Source organism: Suricata suricatta, chromosome 11 (genome assembly GCF_006229205.1).
Source record: "Suricata suricatta isolate VVHF042 chromosome 11, meerkat_22Aug2017_6uvM2_HiC, whole genome shotgun sequence".
Classification (NCBI taxonomy): domain Eukaryota; kingdom Metazoa; phylum Chordata; class Mammalia; order Carnivora; family Herpestidae; genus Suricata; species Suricata suricatta.
The window spans coordinates 60,328,349-60,349,632 of NC_043710.1; positions in this window are offsets into that span (position 1 = coordinate 60,328,349).

Genomic DNA, 21,284 nt, shown 5'->3' on the forward strand with positions numbered 1-21,284 from the left:
AAGTGGAGGTTGAAGAGGGGAAAGTAAGGTCACTTGTTTCCATGCTATAATCTAACTCTATAGCTAGCTTGATATTCTTTTCTACGGCTGCTCTGTGCCACAGGAAACCCAGCTATAAAATTCAGCCTAAGACCCTCCAAACGGCCAGCTCCATGTATAACCCAGAACACCAATCAACCAAACAACAAAACCAGTAGATTAGATATAATAAGAGTACATTATTTGTAGTAATGAGGGGGAAAACTGCAACAGCATAAGTGGTCAAGTCAGATAAGTGAGTTGGGGGACAGACAGCCTTGTCAGAATAGTATGTAGCCACTCTAAACTCTTGCTTCTTTGCAGAGTTCCTCAGGCCATGGGAAAATGCTAGCACTATCATGTACAATTTTTAAAAAGCAGACTTCGGGGCACCTGGGTCGCTCTGTCGGTTAAGTGTCTGACTTCAGCTCAGGTCATGATCTCACAGTTCCTGAGTTTGAGCCCTGCATCAGGCTCTGTGCTGCCAGCTCAGAGCCTGGAGCTTGCTTCGGACTCTGTGTCTCCCTCTCTGTCTCCGCCCCTCCCCAGCTTGCTCTCTCTCTCTCTCTCTCTCTCTCAAAAGTAAAATCAAAAAATTTTTGAAAAGCAGATTTCAAAATTATTAACTGCGTAAAAATCCTCATGGAGAAAAATCTGAAAACAAAAAACAAAAAACAAACAACCATGCCAAATATTAACAATGGTTACTGCTGGGTGACAGGATTATGAGTAATATATATTTTCTTCTTCATGGTCTTTGGATACTTTCTAACTTTCCAAACAATGAATGTTCATTATTTTCATAACAAAAATTAAGAGCTGTCATTTAAAAAAATGGCTGTGAGGCCCCGCGCCCTTCCCCTTTATCCCATTTCAATCCATCCTTCGCACTCCCCCTGAAGACTAGCTCCTTTTAAGCTTTATCTTTGAGAGTGAAATAAGAAGGCATTTAACAAATCAGGGGAAATTATCAGCTGGGCTGGAGAGGGGGAGAAGGCGTTCTTTCTCAGGCAGGCAGATATGTTATTAGAGCTGTTGAAACTGTATATATTAAAGATGTTTGCATTGCCCTTATTGATTCTATGCTATGTTACAAGGGAATGAAAACCTATAGTGAAGCCAAGAAAATGTGAGTCTTTAAAGGGCAAATTTTAATTAGGAAATGTATTTATTTGCAAAAACATTTCTCTTCATAGTACGGCAGTTACTGGAAAATTGTTTTAGAAAGCAAGGTATTTCAAGCAAGAAGACACGTGGGGGCAAGGGGCAACGTCTCATGCCTGTAGTCTGATACTACCTCAAATACACAAACTGGTTACACAGGATGTGGACACCCACTGATAAGCACCATCAAATGTTCACAATTCGAGGGCAAGAAAAGTACCAGCCAGAGAATGTTCTCATTCTTTGGAAAGGTTGCTATAAATGACTCCCCAGTAAGGTCCCCTCAATACCTGTGATTGTCCATCTTACAGAAATGATGACTCTGTGCACAGATTCCACCACCTAATAATAATAATACCTTACACAAGCAGAGCCCTTCACCTTTTCAAAGCCCCTCCCCATCTGTAGAATTCACTCAAGCCTTGCATGCCCTGCCTCCTTCCCACTAGGATCCTGTGACTTCTAGTTTGCAGGAGAGGCCCCAGAGAGGCAGAGCAGTGGCCAGAACTAAAGAAAGAACAGGAGACATTCTTGGAAAGGCTTCTATGTGGCTCTTGCACTCCCACAGTGACTTCTCTCAATTCGTAAGGTAACTTGGGACAGTGGGTGAATACACTGGGGCGTACGTGGTTCTGGCTCCACAGAATCAGAATGTGATCCCACTCTCCAGAATTTGCCAGCATAAACCCGTTTTTAAAAGGCAAGTGGGGGCGCCCAGGTGGCTCAGTCTGCAGGTCATGATCTCATGGTTCGTGGGCTCAAGCCCCGCATCGGGCTCTGTGCTGACAGCTAGCTCAGAGCCTGGAGCCTGCTTTGGATTCTGTGTCTCCTTCTCTCTCTGACCCTCCCCTCCTCACACTGTCTCTCTGTCTCTCAAAAATAAATTTTAAAAAACATTTTAAATTTTTAAAAAATAAAATAAAAAGCCAAGGGGTGAGGCTGTATATTACTCTCTGGCAGGTAACTCAGTTTAACCAGTGAGCCGTCTTTCTGTGAGGTTTAGTCTAACCTTTGAGCTGTCTTTCTGTCTTGAGGGAATTCAAAGCTAGGATTTGGGGGTTAACAATAACGTTTGAATGTGTCTGCCAGAGGAAGCTTCTGCTCTGATTCACACACATCTTCTCTTTTGGCGATAGTTGGGTCTGGTCTCTCTCCACCTTCACTCCAGTATTAAGAATATTTGGTACTTAGGGGCATCTGGGTACTTCGGTTGGTTAAGCTTCTGACTTTGGTAGGGTCATGACCCCTAGCAGTTTGTGAGTTTGATCCCCTCTGTGCTGACAGCTCAGAGCCTGGAGTCTACTTCGCATTCTGTGTCTCCCTCTCCCTCTGCTCATCTCCCACTCATGCTCTGTCTCTCTCTGTGTCTCAAAAATAAATAAAATGATTTAAAAAAAAGTATTTGGTACTTAGAGGTTCTTAGTAAATATCCCTTCACTGAATGAAGAAACAGATACTAGCAACAAAATGGCTAGCATGTACTGAGCATTGTGCCCAGCGCTGAGCAAAGGGAATTCATTATCTCATTAGAATTTTGGAGGAACAGCATGTGATAGATAGGATTACTATCCCCATTCCATCGGTGAGAAAACTAACACATAAAGAAGTTAAGCAGTTTGTCCAAAGTCACTGATGATTAATAAATGGCAAAGCCAGATTCCAGCTTAGGTTGGAATCTGAGTCCAGGCTTTTAGCCACCATACTGTATTGGATGGATGGATGGATGGATGGATGGATGGATGGATGGATGGATGGATGGACGGATGGATGGAATTAATGGCACCAGCAGTGAAGTAAGCTCTCTATACCTTTTACATTGTGGTTAACCTTATCTAGAGCAAGTCATCCCATTACCCTTCATGACTGCATCCTGTTTATTTCCTTCATCACATGTTTCACAAGCTGCAATCATTTGTGTGGATTTGCTTTACGTTTCTTTAAGCATCTGCCCAATGTGCGATATAAGTTGCAAAGTCAGTTCTTTGAGTGTCTCGGTCACTACCGTGACCTGCAGCACCTACCACAGAGCCGGGCCCAAAGTAGACGGTTCAGTAAATATTTTTGAAATGAGTGAATGACTGTGAGCTCCCATCCTTCTTCAGTGGTGAAGGGCCTGTGAGCGTTTATACACATGCCCTTGTTTTTTAATTTTTTTAAATGTTTATTTATTTTTGAGAGATAGAGAGTGACAGAGAACAAGCAGGGGAGGGGCAGAGAGAGAGAGGGAGACACAGAATTGGAAGCAGGCTCCAGACTCTGAGCTGTCAGCCCAGAGGCCGACGTGGGGCTCAAACCCACAAACTGTGAGATCACGACCTGAGATGAAGTCAGATGCTTAATGACTGAGCCAACCCAGGTGCCCCTATACACATACCCTTGTGAAAGATGGGTATTTTAGATGAATTTACTCTATCCCATGCCAATGCTTACTTTCTGCTTTTGAGAACATGTAGTTCAGGCAGGGGAGCTGAGATTCTCATGAGCACGTAATGGTTCTGATTATGCTCCTCCATGGACATTTGTACCGATCAGAAACTAGCATCTGCTGTGGTCAGGATGACTAGCTGGCAGAATTCCATGGTGGAGCATCCTGTCTGATTAGGTCAGCCCCCGCTCTCAAGCCGAGAGATCTTGTATCAGCTGACATCACTGGCATACCATTTTCGTTCCCAGGGCTTCTGGCAATGGTATCCTCAAAAGGGGTCTCCTAAAGCTTTCCTTCTACATGCTCCAGGTCATGTGATCCTTTCCAAAGAGGATGCTTCAGCCAAGGCCTCCTTTCTTGCTAATTTTTGTCCTGTCTCTCTTCTTATTTGCCGAACAGACTTTTTGCTGCTCATGTGGATTTGCCTTTTCTTCTGCAGGGCAGACCAGATGGCAGGTGCTGGTCATCTACAAAGCTAAATCAGATCCATTTCCTAGTCTTAGAAGTATACAGTCTTTCCTAGAACTGTTTGTTGGTCCAGAGGCCATTTCTCCCGAAGTAATTAGGAAGGAAACAAACAAAGCAAACAAAAAAATCAACCACAAAGGCCTTGGCTAAATTAAAGCCTCTATGGGGAGATTCTAATGATGGTGATGCCAGACACTGACCGCCCAAATCAAGTTATAATTCAATATTTCTAGGCCTTATCAGCTTGTGGGACAAAAGGAGTAGCATTAATGTTAATTCCCAAATAAACACTATTCTAGTCTGTACACTATTTTTTTCCATCTAACAGTTATCTTGGAAATAAGTGCTTTCTTATTCTTTTTTATGATTGTATACTATCTCATTATATGTATGCACGCTCCGAATTTAACAACAGGGGTCACAGTGATTGTGATATATTCATTTCAATAAATATCAAGCAATTAACTTAAGGTCAGGTCCATAGTAGCTGCTGAAAAATATTAAATAAGAGAATTAAGTCATATTATAGCTACTGCGCATGCTGATTCTAAAAAGAAGCAACCAAAAAGGTTGAAGTTTCAAATCAGTTGGAAAAGGAAGAACCTTTCAATTAACAGTGCTGCTGTAACTGACAGATCATTTTGGAGGGAAAAGTGTTAGATCCCTGTCTATCATCATATCCCTTTAAAACTTTTCACACTGAATATAAAAAATGAAAACATGAAAATTCTAGGAGAAGAATAGGTAACAATTTACATCATTTTGGAGGTAAAGAAAGAAGACATTTTTAAGTGCAACATGAAAAGGAAAAATCTTAAAAATGTCAAAAATTCATAGAAAGTTTTTGAAATGTTTATATATTTATAAAACCAAGACAAGAATCAAAAGAACAAAATGTTGAGGAAGTATTAGAAACTTACACAAAAAAGTGCTATTATCTTTAACACACAATGAGGTTTTACAAACATATAAGGAAAAGACACCTCAATTGAAAAGTAGGCAAAGAATATCAAAAGCTAATTTACCAAAAAATTACAAAGCTAAGTATGTGATATATATTTAACTCACTTGTAACACCAGGAAATGCAAGATATAATAATATTCAAAGTTTCTTCTTTGCTTATCAAATGAAAACTGTATAAGAGAAATATGACATGCCCAGAAAACTGTATAAAAGAAATATGACATGCCCAGAAAATTGTATAGGAGAAATACGACATGCCCAGAAGAAAGTTACTCTCCTATACTGCCAATGGGCATATATTGGTACAGCTTTTCTGAAAAAGAATTGAGTGATGTTTACCAAAAGCTTTCCACTGTCAGGAGCTTAAGGCCAGAATCTATGTCTACATTTAAGAGAATTAATTAAGAAAAAATATCATGGATGGACCCAGAGAATTCTCTAAAAGAGTTTTACCAGTGTTAGGAGTAATAGCAACAAATTGGAAAAAAAAATCTAAGTGTCAACAAATTAGTAAATAATCAATTGTATTGTAGTACATCATAGCCATTAGAGCAATATGGTATATAGCCGTGATAGATCATGGTGAGAAGAATATTTAATGAACTTGGAAAGGATGAATGAACTTTAACTTATTATGGAAAGTTCCAGTCAAATATAAAGTTTGGTAAATAGATTATACCCATCACCTAATTTCAATGATATTAATTCATGGCCGATCTTATTTTATCTATATCCCTCCCCACTTACTGCCTCCCTCATTATTTTGAAGAAAATCTCAGGCACCATTTCATTTTGTCCGTAAATATTTTAGTAAATATTTTAAAAATATATGCACTATTTTTAAAGAATAACCACAGTATGTTTTTACATGTTGGAATAACACGGATTTCTTAATGTCCTCAAGGGTCCTGTCACCATTCAAACTACCCCAATTTGTCCTATAAATCTTTATTTTTCCAGTTTGTTTGTTTGCATCAGGATCCAAATAAACTCCATGCACTACAATTGGTTGATATATCCACTAAGTCTATTTTGATAGCTTTTCCTCTATTTATTTTTGCTCCCACTTGTACACTACTCCTTAAAGAGACAGGGTTGTTTGTTCAAGAGAGATTCCAATAATCTGAATTTACTGAATGCATGCTTCTGGATTAACTGTTCTTCTACAACATATATTTCCAGTAAATTGGTAGTTAGTTCTAGAAGCTCGACCCAATTCAGAGTGAATTCTTTGGAGCAAGACTGTCTAGATGTTATTGTGTACTACCATCTGTCTTTGCAGTTAGTGGTCTGGGATGCTCATGGACTAGACTTCATTTGCCTAGAGGATGTAAACTGGTCATACTCTGATTCATTCACCTTCATTCCTTCTTCACTGTTAACTGGAATACTTCTGTAAAGAGAAACCTCCTCTCATGAACTATTTGCTGACCTAAAAAGGCAGGATAAATGTTTGATTCTTTCCTTTTGCTTATCAGGTTTCCAGAGAGTGAGTTGGTTCCCCAGCATTCTCCAAAGGTAAGCAGTGAGTTTTTGTTTTGTTATTTTCTTTTTAAGTTTATGTATTTAAATATTGTTGATGTATTTCCTTTCCTTTTTGTTGTTGTTCATATAGATGTTCAAATTGTCCTCTCTTTGGCCAATGGGAACATCTTGACTCTCAGGTCTTTGATAGCCTTCTTTCCTCCACCCCCCACCCCTGCTCCCTGGGATAATTGGATTTTTCAGGCTCATCTTGTACTTATCCTCTGCCAGATCTGAAATCATCCATTTTTCAGAGGACCCCTGGTTCTTTCTAGTGGGACGTGGTAGTTGGAAACCACAATCTTGCTGCCAGGAGTCGCTTATTGCTACTGGTTAGTACTGTTTATGGCCTTTTTTAATTGGCAGGTTTAGGAATTTTTTAAAAAAGGAAAATGCACTGTGCATTTGTTCCATTACTTCTAAGTTTTTACATAATTTCTTCAGTTTTCTATGTATACCTCCCTCCTTCTATTACAAATAATAAATTATACCATAGGAAAATATATACTGATTTATGAAATTAGCCACAATATTTATTTTAGTGGGAAATTATATCTATATAAATCACATATCTATTTCATATGTATATACCAAAGTTATACAAGTTAGCAGTGATTATTTCTTGATGATGCAATTAAAGGTAATTTTTAGTTTCCTTTGGTTTCTTTTTTCTTTTTTCTGCTTTTTAGTATTTATATGATTTCCATAATAAACCCTTTTTATTTTTGCTATCAGAAAAAAAATTGCAAAAAAACCCAAAAATAAACCAGATGGCATAAATTATAATATAGTAAACTGTCTGCCAATCTTATATGTGGGGAGAATAATGATATTCTATTACATCTGTGGAGTGCTTTACAATTTACAAAGCATTTTACATCCATTATCTTTCATGATCATCACAGCACTATGAAGGAGACAGAATAAGAACACTCTCTTAGAGGAAGAGAAAATAGAGGTGTAAAAGGATCATATATTTTGGAATCAGGCCGGGCTCCTGACTTCTTGGTCAATGTTCTCTCGCATGTATAGTATCTGTCTCTGGGGGTTGTTACTATGCTTTTGTTCTACAGTAAGACTAGGAGACCCTGCAGTGTCCAGACTGCTGCTAGAATGTTATCTTTAGGACCCTTTTCCCCAGCATGAAGTTTGGAGGCCCATAAAAAGGCCAAAACTTATTTTTCAACTTAATTCTTATTTTTTTTAATTAAAAACACTTTTTTTAAATTTATTTTTGAGAGAGAGAGAGAGAGAGAGACAGCATGAGCAGGGGAGGGTCAGTGAGAGAGAGAGACATGGAATCCGAAGCAGGCTCCAGGCTCTGAGCCAGCTGTCAGCACAGAGCCTTATGTGGGGCTCGAACCCACGAACCACGAGATCATGACCTGAGCCAAAGTCGGACACTCAACTGACTGAGCCACTCAGGCGCCTCTAATTTTTATTTTTAATCAAAGTAGTTCATTAACATAATTTTAAAAGTCAAATATACTGAAAGGATTTTAATGCAAAATAGTAGTCACCTGCCTTCCCAGTCACCACACCCCTCCACCTGATGCCCCTTCTGCCCAGAGGCAGCCACGCTCAACCATGTGAACTACTTGTTTTGGTTTTATTTCCATATTATTAGATAATTTGTTCCTACTGCAGTTTCCAGATTTTTAATTTTGGTATACTACCAATACACTTCCTATAACTGAGGATGATCATTTAAGTGTCCTTTTCCTCTTTACACAGACACTTCCTTCTTCCTCATCCTCTCCACATACCTACTTCATGATGCTTGGGTAAACGTTAGTATCACCATCATTTTGGATGCGTAACAACTCTCCCCAGCTGAGCCGTGTAGTGGACTATGATGTACTTTCTTGTGTTAAGTTTTGTTTCCTCTTGAGTTAACAGCTGCCTCTCTCTTTTTTCAGACTTATTTAGTGTTTTTAGGTACCTGTCACTGTTCCATCCTCAAACTCTCTACCATGTTATAAATCTTCCCTCAGTACATTCCAATTCATCAAATAATTTGTCCATTTTTTTTTCTTTCCTTATATGTGCTTTGCTTTGCTTTTGTTTGTCATGGAAATATGGTTTCCCTGTGTCTAACTGGTTCCAATATGGACTGGTTGTTTCGTAGGCTTGCTGCCCGGCCCATTTCAAGGTCTCCCTCTACCATATTCCTGGACATTTTATTGGATCTCACACCTGTATTTATATCTTTCATTTCCAGGATCCCATGTCTCCCCTTCTTTGACTTCACACTGAGAATAAACACGTGGGAGATGAAGTTTTTGAGATCTTATTTGTCTGGATACAGAATTCTAGGTTAGAAATAAATGTCCTATCATTTTAAGGACATTGATGGTTCTGTTGTCCTTCTGCCTCCAGTGTTAAGAAGTCTGATACTGGGGCGCCTGGGTTGCTCAGTCAGTTAAGTGTCTGACATTGGCTCAGGTCATGATCTCATGGTTCAGGAGTTCAAGCCCCGTGTCGGGCTCTGTGCTGACAGCTCAGAGCCTAAAGCCTGCTTCAGATTCTGTGTTTTCCTCTCTCTCTGTCCCTTCCCTGCTCACACTGTCTCTGTCTCTGTGTCAGAAATAAAATAGCTATTAAAAAGAATTTTAAAAAAAGAAGTATGATACCAATTTTGCCTCTTTATCCTGTTTTTGTGACCCTTTCCCCCTGCTCGTTTCTGAAAATTTTTCGGATCCTCTCTTTCCTTCAGAAATCATGTGATGATTGGCATAGGTCTTCTTTCTTCCAAAGTGCTGAACTGTTGCTAGTTTCTTTAACTCCAGAGATTCTGAGGGATTTGTTTCAAATATTTCATTGCTGATTTTCTTATTCTCTATTTCCAAACTCCTGTTATTCAGATATTGGAGCTCATAGACTCTTTCCAATATTTTAATCTTCTCTTTCCTCTCTTTCATGTTTTTGTCTTTTTGTTCTTTCTTGGAGGTTTTCTTGGCTTTGTCTTCCAACCCATTTGCTGATGTTTTTATTTCTGCTGTCATAGTTTTAATTTTTAAGTTTTTAGTTGTTTGAATATTTTTCTCTTTCAACAGTCTCCAGTTCTTGTTTCGTGTATACATTTTTTAATCTCTCTAGAGATATTAGTGATGTATTTTTTGAAAAGTTCTACCGTTTCATTCATTTTTTTCTCTTTTTGAGGCTTTAAAAATGTTATTTTGTTTTTGTGTTTACCTCTTATTGTAAGGGATTTTCTCAGATGTTGGTGACCTATGACTATCCCAACTATTTAACTAAAACTGCTTGGAAATTTTAGCATGTACGAGCAAAATTTGTTGCCTGGTGGGCTTGCCTGCAGGGTCGCCTGGCTAGGTCATTTCATTTGTAATTCCTCAACAATATCTGTAAGTCTTTTCTCAAGAGCCGCTCAGTTTCACCAGAAAGGAATCTTCCAGTCTCTTCCTGAAGAGGACAAGACTCGCTGCTAAGATTTTCTAGAAGCCTCATGGGGGAAGGGATTGGGAGGTAGTCTCACTATTTCTATACAGATTTCATTACTCCTCTTGTTCCTGTTTTCAGCTTAGCTGTGCCATCTTCCCGATGTTCAGTCTCTCATTCACCCTTTCACTCTAGACAGTAGATCTTCACTCTTCTCCTTTTTGGAGGAGGTGGCAGACGCTCAGGAGAGCAAGACACAGGAGAGAAATCTTCAGACATTCAATGCGACCTGAACCCCTCACTTTCAGAAGTGCCTGAGCTTCCAATTTCTGAGCTTTCCTGGGGCACAGAGCTTTCCTGCAGTGAAATGAGATAGCTTGTGTGCTTTTACTACTGATAGCTTTGGTTTTACTTTCTCAGGTCTGCCTAAGTCAGTTATTTCTTGCCCATCTGCTTTATAGATCCAAAATCCTTTTGTCTACTTGCCAATTATTTTTTGCTCTGTGGTTTTGTTCTCTTATTCATTTCTCTCTGGTTTTAGTAGGTGTTGGGGAGGGAATAGGAATAAAAGTATGCAGTAAACCCTCCATGGGCAGCAGAAGGCCAAACCCTTCTGAAAGGTCAGCACTTCTGAGTGGTGTTCAACCACTTCCAGGGGCTAATGCTCCTTCTTGGAGAAGCGCTGTGGCTCTGCTGTCTACACCCAGGGCCCTACATGAATTTGAGAGCCTGAGTTTCTTCGTTTCTCAACAGTAGATAATAGTGCCTGCCTGGTTGTTGTGAGGATAACTGGGATGCTCTCTGGTCTGAATTTTTAGTTTCTAGTCTTTTGAAGAATATCAGTTTTATTTTCTTATATTATGATTACTGGCAGGCTGTGTTAGGGGTAGGAGGATGCCTCACTGGGTTGTTGAGGGAGAAGGTAACGGGAACTAGAGAAGCCTCTTTTACAAATGCTTTGGTGATGAGTTCTGCATTATAGAAAGTAATAATAGTAAAAAAACGACAGTAGCTGATTTTTACCAAGAATGTGTATGCATCGAACACCATGCTTTACATGTTATCTCAATTAAACATCACAACAGGCCTCTAAAGTACCATTATTACCTTCATTTTAGGAATGAGCAAATAGAGGAGTGGAGACGTTCAATCACTTGGTCAACCTCACACAACAGAGATGTGGCTGATCTTAGAGTACAACCCGCAGTTTGTCTAGAGCTGTTATTCTTAATACCAAGGCTAGAGTTTTCTCAAATTGTACTATGCTTAAGAATTACCTGGGGATCATGGGGCACCTGGGTGGCTCAGTCAGTTAAGCATCCGACTTTGGCTCAGGTCATGATCTTGCGGTTCTTGAGTTCAAGCCCTGTGTCAGGCTCTGTGCTGACAGCTCAGAGCCTGGAGCCTGCGTTGGATTCTATGTCTCCTCTCTCTGTTCCTCCCCCACTCGCATTCTCTCTCTCTCTCTCTCTCTCTCAAAAATAAATAAAGATTAAAAAAATAAAAAAATAAAAAAAATCACTCAGGGATCTTGTTACGGTGCAGATTCCAGTTTAGTAGGCTTGCTTTTCTACTAAGCTCCCAGATGACCCTGACAATGCCAGTCCAGGGGTTGAACTTTAAGTAGTAAAGCTTCAGACTGTGGTCTCCCTAAGGCTGCTGCATCATCTGGCACCTAGTTTCCCAGATTGCAGCCGAGGCCACATGAGCAGTCATGGTACTCGATTCACTTCCTCCTCCCCGCATGTGCCCCTGCAGGACCACCAGATACGCATTTCTCCCCTCTCCCCCACCTGCCACATGCCCCAGGAGGCACTGGTGCCTCTCATGAGGGCTGAGTCCTCTCTACTGCTTTGGCAGTAAGATGCTCCCTTCTTTCCACCAGCTTTGAAATCACTCAACGGTAGCCCCTCGCGGTACCCACTGCTTCCACGGCCTTCTCAGAGCGTGCCACATCTGGAGTTATAGCTCTGGGTATTTAAGTTCCTTCTTGGTGACCCTCAGCAGAGTTGTGTTATGTTCCTTACAGAAATGGGGAGAATCCCCTCTCTCACTCAAAGTCACTTGGACCACAAGCAGCAGCACCAAATCTCCCAGGTTCCCTGTGAAAACAGCAGTGGGCTGCAGCCTGTAGGCTTACTGACCTAGGGAAATAAAACATCTGTCCTCCTGTATCTCTTTCTCCCTCATTAGCTTCTGCTCCAAGCTCTCCTAGAATCCACTACCCTGAAAGCAGGTCTGATTCAGGCCACCTTCCAACTTAAGTGGAACGGGTGCTGGTCCACTAACTTGCCAGACATAGCTATGGGTGAATCTCAGTTGAGGTCCAGTTAGAGCCATGCTCTTCATAGGACACATGACCTAGTAAAATTGGGAGAGGCATCTCAAAGATTCAAGCTCATCAGAGGGCCAATGGGAAGCACTGGAATAAGACTGGGGTCTGAGGTTGGAGACCCACCTCTGTCTCTACTTAACTGTGTGGCCTTGGATTGCTCAGTAACCCTCTCAGACTGTTTCCAAAACTATAAAATCAGAGCGGAGACTCACCCTTCCTCAAATTCTCTGTGTTGTCACTGTAAAGTGAAGGAGCTGGACCAAACGAACTCAGAGCAATGTGTAGAAATTTTAAACCACAGGCTCTTAGGCTGGATTCAGCCCACAGGCATGTTTTGCTTGATCCATACAGCATTTTAAAATGTTGAATCAGTTGCCAGCCTTTAAAAACAAGGAGCTTTTACATAAAATCTGGTTTCCTGGCTTTTCTTGAAAGATCATACACTTGGCAACCAGGGTCACCCATTCCTGGAGAGCCACCGTTGGCCTGCACTGCCTCGTGACTGTCCTTTGAAGAGGGCATGTGTCCTCTGCATTGTGGCAGCGCCTACAAGGCCTATATTACTCATCTATATCATCTGTACAAGTCCTGTAAGTAGTTAAGTTTGTGTTTCCTTGGTTGTAGTTGCACTGACTAGCTGGGCTATGTCAGGTTAGTATTTCTGCTTTCGAAGATGCAGTGTCCAAATTATAGAATGGAGGAAATAAATGCTTACATTATTGCACTGACTTATTGAGACAGAGCAGGGGTCAGCAGACTTTTCTGTAAAAGACCAATGAATATATAATTTCAGCTTTGCAGGCCAGATGAAATCTCTGCTATGTATTCTTGTACTTACTGCTTTTGGTTTTTGTTTGTTGGTTTACAGTATTTTATTTTCATTTAAAAAATTTTTAATGTTTATTTAATTTTGAGAGAGAAAGAGAAAGAGAGTGTGAGTTGGGGAGGAGCAGAGAGAGAAGGAGATGCAGAATCAGAAGCAGGCTTCGGGTTCTGAACTGTCAGCACAGAGCCCGACTCTTGAGCTCAAACCCACAAACCATGAGATCATGACCTGAACTGAAGTCTGTCGTTTAACCTACTGAGGCCCCCAGGCCCCCATACAGTCCTTTAAATATGTGAACATTCTTAGCTCTTGGGCTGTCCAAAATCAGGCCACAGATAGAGGGGACCCATGGGCCACAATTAGCTGTGAGACGCTTCCTATTATGCCTGTGGACAGCGAACGTCAGTAAATGTACTTCTCATCATGGTGATGTCAGGCCTGTCGTTCCCTGACTCTGGGGCACGGGTGACTCCATGGTGCCCATCAGAAGTCCCTTGCGGCTGTTTTGATTCTCTCCTGACAATGCAGAGGGGGGCAGCATTTTGTGTGTTGAAACACGTCTTTCAAAATAGAAAGCCCCGCGTGGGATAGCGTTCCAAGGCAGCACGACAAATACAGTGCAACTGTGTCATCACCATGAAATCAGAGCCATTGTTTAAGCCATTTGCTGAATCACAGCCCCTTCCAGTCATTCCATCTGAGACATTCCCAAACAGTCACAGCTGGAGGAAGAGTTGGGGGCCGTTCAAAATCTGATTACGGGTCCTCCGTGCTCCTAGCTTCCTCTTCTCTTTGGGTCCTTTCACTCTCCTCCTTCCCATCCCCCCATGCACCTTGTGCTATATTATTTGTTATTTAACTTGAATGCCAGGGATTGCAGCTTGTGATGAAAGACCCTTGACAAAGTGAAATTGCACTGTGTTGTAGGCCTCTCCTGCATGCGGTGTGGCATCATTAAAAAACGAGAAACATGATGGTGTTTTCTCATTCAGAGAATGCGATGGCTGAGTCTAAAAAATGCCAGTTATTTTCTGTGGTGTCCAAGGAGCCCGAAGATAGCATGCATTTAAATAAAAGAGCCAGGGAGCACATCAAGAGATTGTTCAAAAGATACACTTACTTATTTTCGCTTACTGGTTCTTCACCAAGAAACGGAACAAAACCATATATGGGGGCACAGTCAAATTCCTAGAATGATGTTGATCTGAATTTCCTTAGTCTGGGTCTCTGTGCATCATGTTTAGGGGGGACTTACCACTCTTCCATTTTTTAGCAAACACTGCCTGAACATCTACCATGTGCCAAATCATGTGTTAAGTTCTAGGAGTGGAGGGATGAACAAACCAAGGGCCCTGAAATCCAATAATTTATGGTCTCGTGAGGAAGACAGGTATGTTAAACAGAATCCCAATATAAACTATTAATAACTGCTCTTTAAGCCAGAGACAACACTTAATTAGTGCTTGCTACATACCAGACATTATTTTAAGTGCTTTTTATGTGATTAGTTCATTGAATCCTCTCCACAATGCTGAGGGTATATGCCATTATAAATTTCCATTTTAGAGATGGAGAAACTGAGGCCAGAGGCTATGGAATTCTCCATTCTTTAAGACCACAGAGCTAGTGAGTGGTAGAACTCTTAATTCAAATGCAAGGAACCTTGCTTTAGGGCCAAATCCCTAGAAAGACACAAAATAGTCTCTTACTAAAGGGCTTGGAATGTTCTGGGAACACAGCACAGCAAAGCCCCTAATTCTGCCTGTAGGGGTCAGGGAACACACCAAACAACATGACATGTGTCTGAAAGATTCCCTTCACAGGGAAGCTGGGTGGGACATTTCAGGCAGAGAAGAAGCATATGCTTAGATGATGATATTTGTAATAGACCCCAAAAAAGAGAATATTTAAACCTGAGTTAGGCTTCACTCAGAATTACTAGGATTTGCTTGTTTGGTATTAGTCCTCCCTACAGTTCTGGAACTTCAGGAGGGTCGGTGCCCGTCTGGTTGACTGCTAGATGCCTAATTCCCAGCACATGCTGAATAAATATATTTTGAGATGGAAGACCGAGTCTAGCTAAGGTTAGACAGGAGGATGAGGATGAAGCTAACATTATATCCACTATGGACAAGGGTTAAGACTCAGCTTTATTGTATACCCATAGTAGCATTTTAAAGTTCTCATTTCACACCACTTTCATTTTAGACATGCCCATGGCATTCTTTAGAGGCTTTAAAAGCACCATATTGTCAAAACTCCCGTTACTCTATGTATCAGGAACATTCCTACACATATTTGGAGCAGTTATTCTGTGCATAGAATTCTAAGCATAGTGCTGTAATTTACCCACGATAGCCCTTAATTAGATGAAATGAAATGATGTGACAGCTGCATGCAGCCCATTTTCTAAGTGCAAATCCATGTATGACAAGAATGGAACTTTCTCTTTTTTCTCTCCTTTTGGACAAAACCATGTCAATGGCGCATGTAGAAGCCTCCCAAATAGGCTTTCTTTGGGAATCTGGCAGCACTGTCTACAGAAAAAAAAAAATGCTCTGGCTTTGCTAGTCATAGAAGCAAAAATGTCCAAGACTGGGGGTAAGAGGGAAAGAGATAGGATCCAACTGCCAAGAACGTTGGGGTAGGGCTCTAGGAGTTTTGGCAATTTCATGATTTCCTTTTAAGACATCTTGGCAAGTGTCAAATTTCTCAATTTGATATTTGGAAAGATATCTTTGAGAACAGCAGCTTTCTGGCAGGCTACTCTGACTCACAGATAATGAAAGCATGGGGCAAGGCATGGATTCAGGTGAGTTGAAGGGAAAATCTTTTCGTCAATTCTGGTTTTCTAATGTCCCTGTAAATCTCTGCCGCTCACCTGGTAATTTTTCTTTAAATCAACATTTTTGATGAGGAAATTATTACAGAATGACTCAGACATTTAAGTCAGGATATTTGACTTTCCCCTGAAATGATTCCCCAAGATTGGGTCAAGGACAGCTTTTTATCTACAACTATGCAGATAATACATTATTGGAATTCCTAGGCATGCAGGGCGGACAGTGGATCCCTGAAATCCCAGAGCACTGTCCATTTATGCCACCCTGGGCTCTACTGTCATAAATGAAGGCAGCAGTTTCTAGGACCTACCCTGTAATTTGGCTTTGTCTGGTTAACAGTGGATTTCAGACTGTTAAATATACCCATGGAGGAAGAAAAGAGGAGGACTTGCTGTGTGTGTCTTAGGGCAAATAAGAGGCTGGCTCTGAACAGTATTTTCCCCCTCGCTAAATACATTTCCAAATCTGAGATCGGAACAGAAATGGCAGAAACAGCATATGCTCCTTCAGATATAAAACAAAACAAGTTGTGACTCGCCTACCCCCGGCACTGGAAAGAGGCTAAGGATTGGAAACAACGTATTACCTGGCCCTGCCCTGAGCTCTGAGACAATATGAAAGATGAGAGTCATTCTTTTCAAGATGAGACTTATTCTTTTCTTCGTTCCACAAATATTTATTGTGTGTTTACAATGCCGCAGCCACTGTGCTAAGCACTAAGGATGCCATGGAGAGCAAATGCAGATATGGTCCCTTTGGGGTACTTCCCAGTTTACCAGATTCTTCCATGAATATTACTGCAGAGATGTAAATGAGCATTGCTGATGGCTCCACATTTCAGGTAAAGAAATGGAAGCCAATAGCCAGAAAACCTGACATTAATGCAAAGAAGTGGAGTTGAGTGATAGACTCAGAGAGCCTGGCTCAAACGCCAGTGCTCTTTGCATTGTACCCATGGCCTCCCCATTTCTGTACCAGAAATCAACGCAGATGTCTAAGACTGCTGGGCAGTTGGCAAAGCACTTCTGCTTACTTGATTTTTTTTTTTAAAGCTTATTTATTTACTTTGAGAGACAGAGAGGAGGGTGGGACAGAAAGAGAGGGGGAAAGAGAGACAGAGAGAGAATCCCAAGCAGACTCTGTGTTGTCCATGCAGAGCCTGATGTGGGGTTCCATCTCACACACGGTGACCTGAGGCGAGATCAAGAGTTGGATGCTTAACAGACTGAGCTACCCTGCGTACTTAATTTTAGTCGTTGTTCTGTATGGAGGTGTTTCTATTATTGTCATCTCCATATTTCATTGATAAAATTGACCCAGAGAAGAATGGTCCTGCCCAAGGTCATCCGGTGTGAGCCAGAGCCAAGTCTGGAGTCAAAGACTTGTGATGCCAAGCTCTGTCTGCCATATGTCAGCTCCTAGTTTAAATACTTCTAAACTCAGAATTATTGAGCCATGTTTTCACTGTTTTATATTATTGCCATGACCTATGTAAATTATAATTAAATTCCTGATAATAGGCCATTTTGTGGCAAAACCTCATAATCAGTGAGCCAGGGCCTGCAGGCATGCACCATTATTTATGGTTAACTCTGAGACCTGCTAGTCCTCAGCCTCCATGTGCTACAGCAAACTGTTTACTTGTACATGCATGTTGGCTATGCCACTACATTCTTCTTCCTTCCCCCTCAGCAAACATGGAGAAACCAGCTTCTAGCATGTGGAAGCATTTCTATACTGCTAGATGTTCTGATAAGGGCGGGGTGGGTTGGTGGAAGTGTGATTTGCAACCACGTGTCAGAAGCAATACACAGTTTTGAGTGAAGCTGACTGGAGATTGGGCCAGGTTCCATGTGGCAAAAGTTCTCTCCAGAAAAGAATTTTCTCTCCGTGTTACCACACTTTACCATTTGGGGACTATGAGTGCTTTCTGAATCTGCTTAACATGTGTGAGGACCCCAAATCCGGAAAATCCCAGGCTTTTTGTTCTTATGCTAATGCCACTGATGCTCTGATGGGCTAAGGTGTCTGCCCACTGCTTCCAAACAGGGCGCAAAGCGGGAGCTGAAAGCTTCCTTCAGGTTCAGTAGCTCCATTTGTGACCATACTATGGGTTTGTCTTAAGTGAATTAAGTGGCTAAATATGTACGTACTATCTGGGTAGATGGTACCTTTAAACTTAGAACACCCAACATGATAATTTTATGGGTAAACCTATCCATAATACATTATTCTATTCTCAGACTAACAAAAGCCTTCTAAAGCTGCAAAGGGCATGATAATATGATACATATTGTTAATGTTCTAAGAATTATCTACTCTTCTCTTTCCAACAATGCCAAACACTTTGTTTGGATTAAAGTGTTTATGGCACTGGTCTTCTGCGTCAGATAAAGACCTTTCATCTGTGTAGGCACGTTCCCTATCTCGGTTGCTATTTAGACACGTTATGTAGACAGAAACCAGAGGCATCTACTGCATGACGTGGAAAGATGTGTGGACTATTCTAAACCAGAGGGTTTGGTTCTATTTCCTCTGCTTTGTCCTTTTAACAGTAGCTTAAAAGTAACCACATGTGTGACTCTCCCTGATTTTCTAGGTGCCCCCTACAAATATCTGCTCCTTTTTTCCTTCCACCATTTAAGGCACAAAAGCTAAGTGGGGTTATTATAATCCTTGTTTTACAGATGAGAAAACTGAGGATGGCTAGGGGCTGGTGTGCCTGGCTATCTCTGTCAGTGTGTGGCTCTTGATCTGGGGTTGTGACTTCGAGCCCCATGTTGGGTGTAGAGATGATTTAAAAATACAATCATTACAAAAGAAAAAAAGAAAGCCGAGAAATCAGGGAGTCTAGGTAGCTTCTATCAGTTACACAAAGAGGGAGTGATTTGAACTCAGTTCTGTCTGACTCTTCAGCAGAATTCTCTCCCTTGCTGGAGGAGCTCACCTTTCCAGGGTGTGGAGGAAGGAGCCCTGAACTGGAAGTCAAGGGGCGGAAAGGTTTGCTCTGACTTGGCTGTGGGCCCAGCGCAGGGCAGAGACCCCTGGGCACCCCAGCTGCTGCATTTGGATCAGGGGGCCATCTGGAAGGTCTTCTCCCCTCGGATGCCCTACAGGACTGTGCTTTTGGGGCTCCTTACATTAGACAGGGACACAAAAAGATTTTCCTTTCCATTTTTAAATTTTATTTGTTGCCTTTCAAGTATGTCATAGAAATCAAATTCATAAATACTTAAGGATTATAACACTATTTCTTAAAACATTCAGACGGAGGCCAGGGATTGAAGTTTTACTAAATCTGACATTGCCATTGAAATGTTCACATCTATATCTCATCTTACAATATGATTTAACTCCTTAATGGCCAAGTTGATGGTCCTGGCATGACCATTCTCTCTCCCTGCTAGCATGCCCTCACGCCCCTGTCGCCACCCCAGGGACTAGTCCAGTGCCTGTTGCCTAGCAGCTACTCAGTAAAGAGCTACAGTTTCATTTTGTTATTTTCTGTACTTATTTAATTCTATCTAATACCTAACAAAGCCACAAGGATTTTTAAACACTAGTTTAAAGAAGTATTGATAATTAATACCTCCCAAAATAAAGTAACTCTTTATGGTAACTTATTGAATCAGTATGATGACGTAAGCAAACTATACTCAAATAATAATGCAGATCGCTTAAACACAGGGCCATCTTCTAGGAAGATTTGAAGAGCTTCCAATGTGAAGGAGACTGAATACAGTGTGTAAGGGCATGTCCAGTTTTCCAGGACACTTCTGATTTCCTGTAATTTTATTTTTTTTTTTAGTAAAGACAAATCAAAAGATGTACATCCAGATGTGATTCTATTTTTATACCTTCGTTAGATTTTTCATGTGTGTAAGTCCATCAGTTTGAAGAAACCAAATCCTTTCTCCTGATTCTGGCTGGGGGAATTAGGTCCCTGTAGTTTGGTGGCACCTTAGAAGCCCATGGGGTAGACTAGCATGCAATCCTGGGCATTACCATGCAAGACCCAAAAGACATACTGAAAATCAACATGTATCCGGAGGTCCCAGGCAATGAGTGCCCGCCATGTGTGAAGTATTGTACTGGTCACAATAACCATGCCAGCTGACTCTTATCCCCAGTGTGCAGGCAAGAAGTGAAGGCTCAAAGCCACACTGCTAGGAACTGACTGAGCAAAGAATCGGACTGTCTGCTGAGCTCCAGAGTCCACATTCTCTTCACTACCCGGGAGCTGCTCGCTGCTCTGGGGACTGGGATTTCTTCCTCTGGGCAGAATTCACTGGGTCCAGAATAAGCCAAAAACCATTGCCTCAAAATGACAGGAGAAAATCGAGTTGGTCAGATGCGACCCAGAGCAAAGATCTAATTCAGAATCATTTAGTTTCATATCTGCCACCTGAGACCACAGCCATATTTCTCCAGCGGCCGGGCCTGACCGGAAAGCATGCAGTTCTCCAGGCGCACAGACATGCTCCCTCAGACTCTCTTCTTCGGACCGGCAGTCAGGAGGCCCTGCCTTCAAATGGCTTCTCAGTTCCTAACACTTAAAATCGCACTCGGTGTGTGACAGCCGGGGTCCCCATGCCTGCTTACTCAAAACTCTCCTTTGTGGATTTCTCGCAGGCCCCCACTTGCGACTCTTCCCTGTGCCTGCATCTCCAGAACTGCGGGGGCATGTCTCAGAAGCAAATGCTCAATTTGTTCTAATGATGCAAGAGGTAGAAAGAGCCTCTTGAAGCCCTCGCTACCTGATAAAATCGCTGGCACTCATCCTTTGCCACAGCGCACATACGATTTTAATATTAGAAATCAACTCCAAAAGGCTGAAAGTGAGTATCTGATCTCTGAATGAGAAAGCACTTCTAAGGATAATAAAGGGAAGAAATCACAATTAAAGATATCAGCAGATTGACTACATAAGGCTTACATTTCTGCACGTCGAAAAATTCATTAAAAAATAAAAGGCACGTAACTGAGGAAGTTTTTCTAAAAGAAGTGACAAAGGCCTAATATCTTTAATAGAGATGGATCTTTTATGAACTGATGAGAAAAAAGTCAGTAGAAGAAAAGGACAAGGGGCAGGAACAAATAATTCATAGCAAAGACAGATGGCTCCCAAACATGAAATAGAGTTACATCTCACCAATAATCAAAGAAATGTAAAATAAAACCATATTAAAGGACTAGTTTTTGTATCTCAAGATGTCAAAGGTGGAAACGAAAAGAATTCCCAGTGTTTGTAAGCATGTGGGAAATGCTTTTCCTTTTTTTGACTTGATGCACATAGGCTTGCTTCTCATTATAGTTGC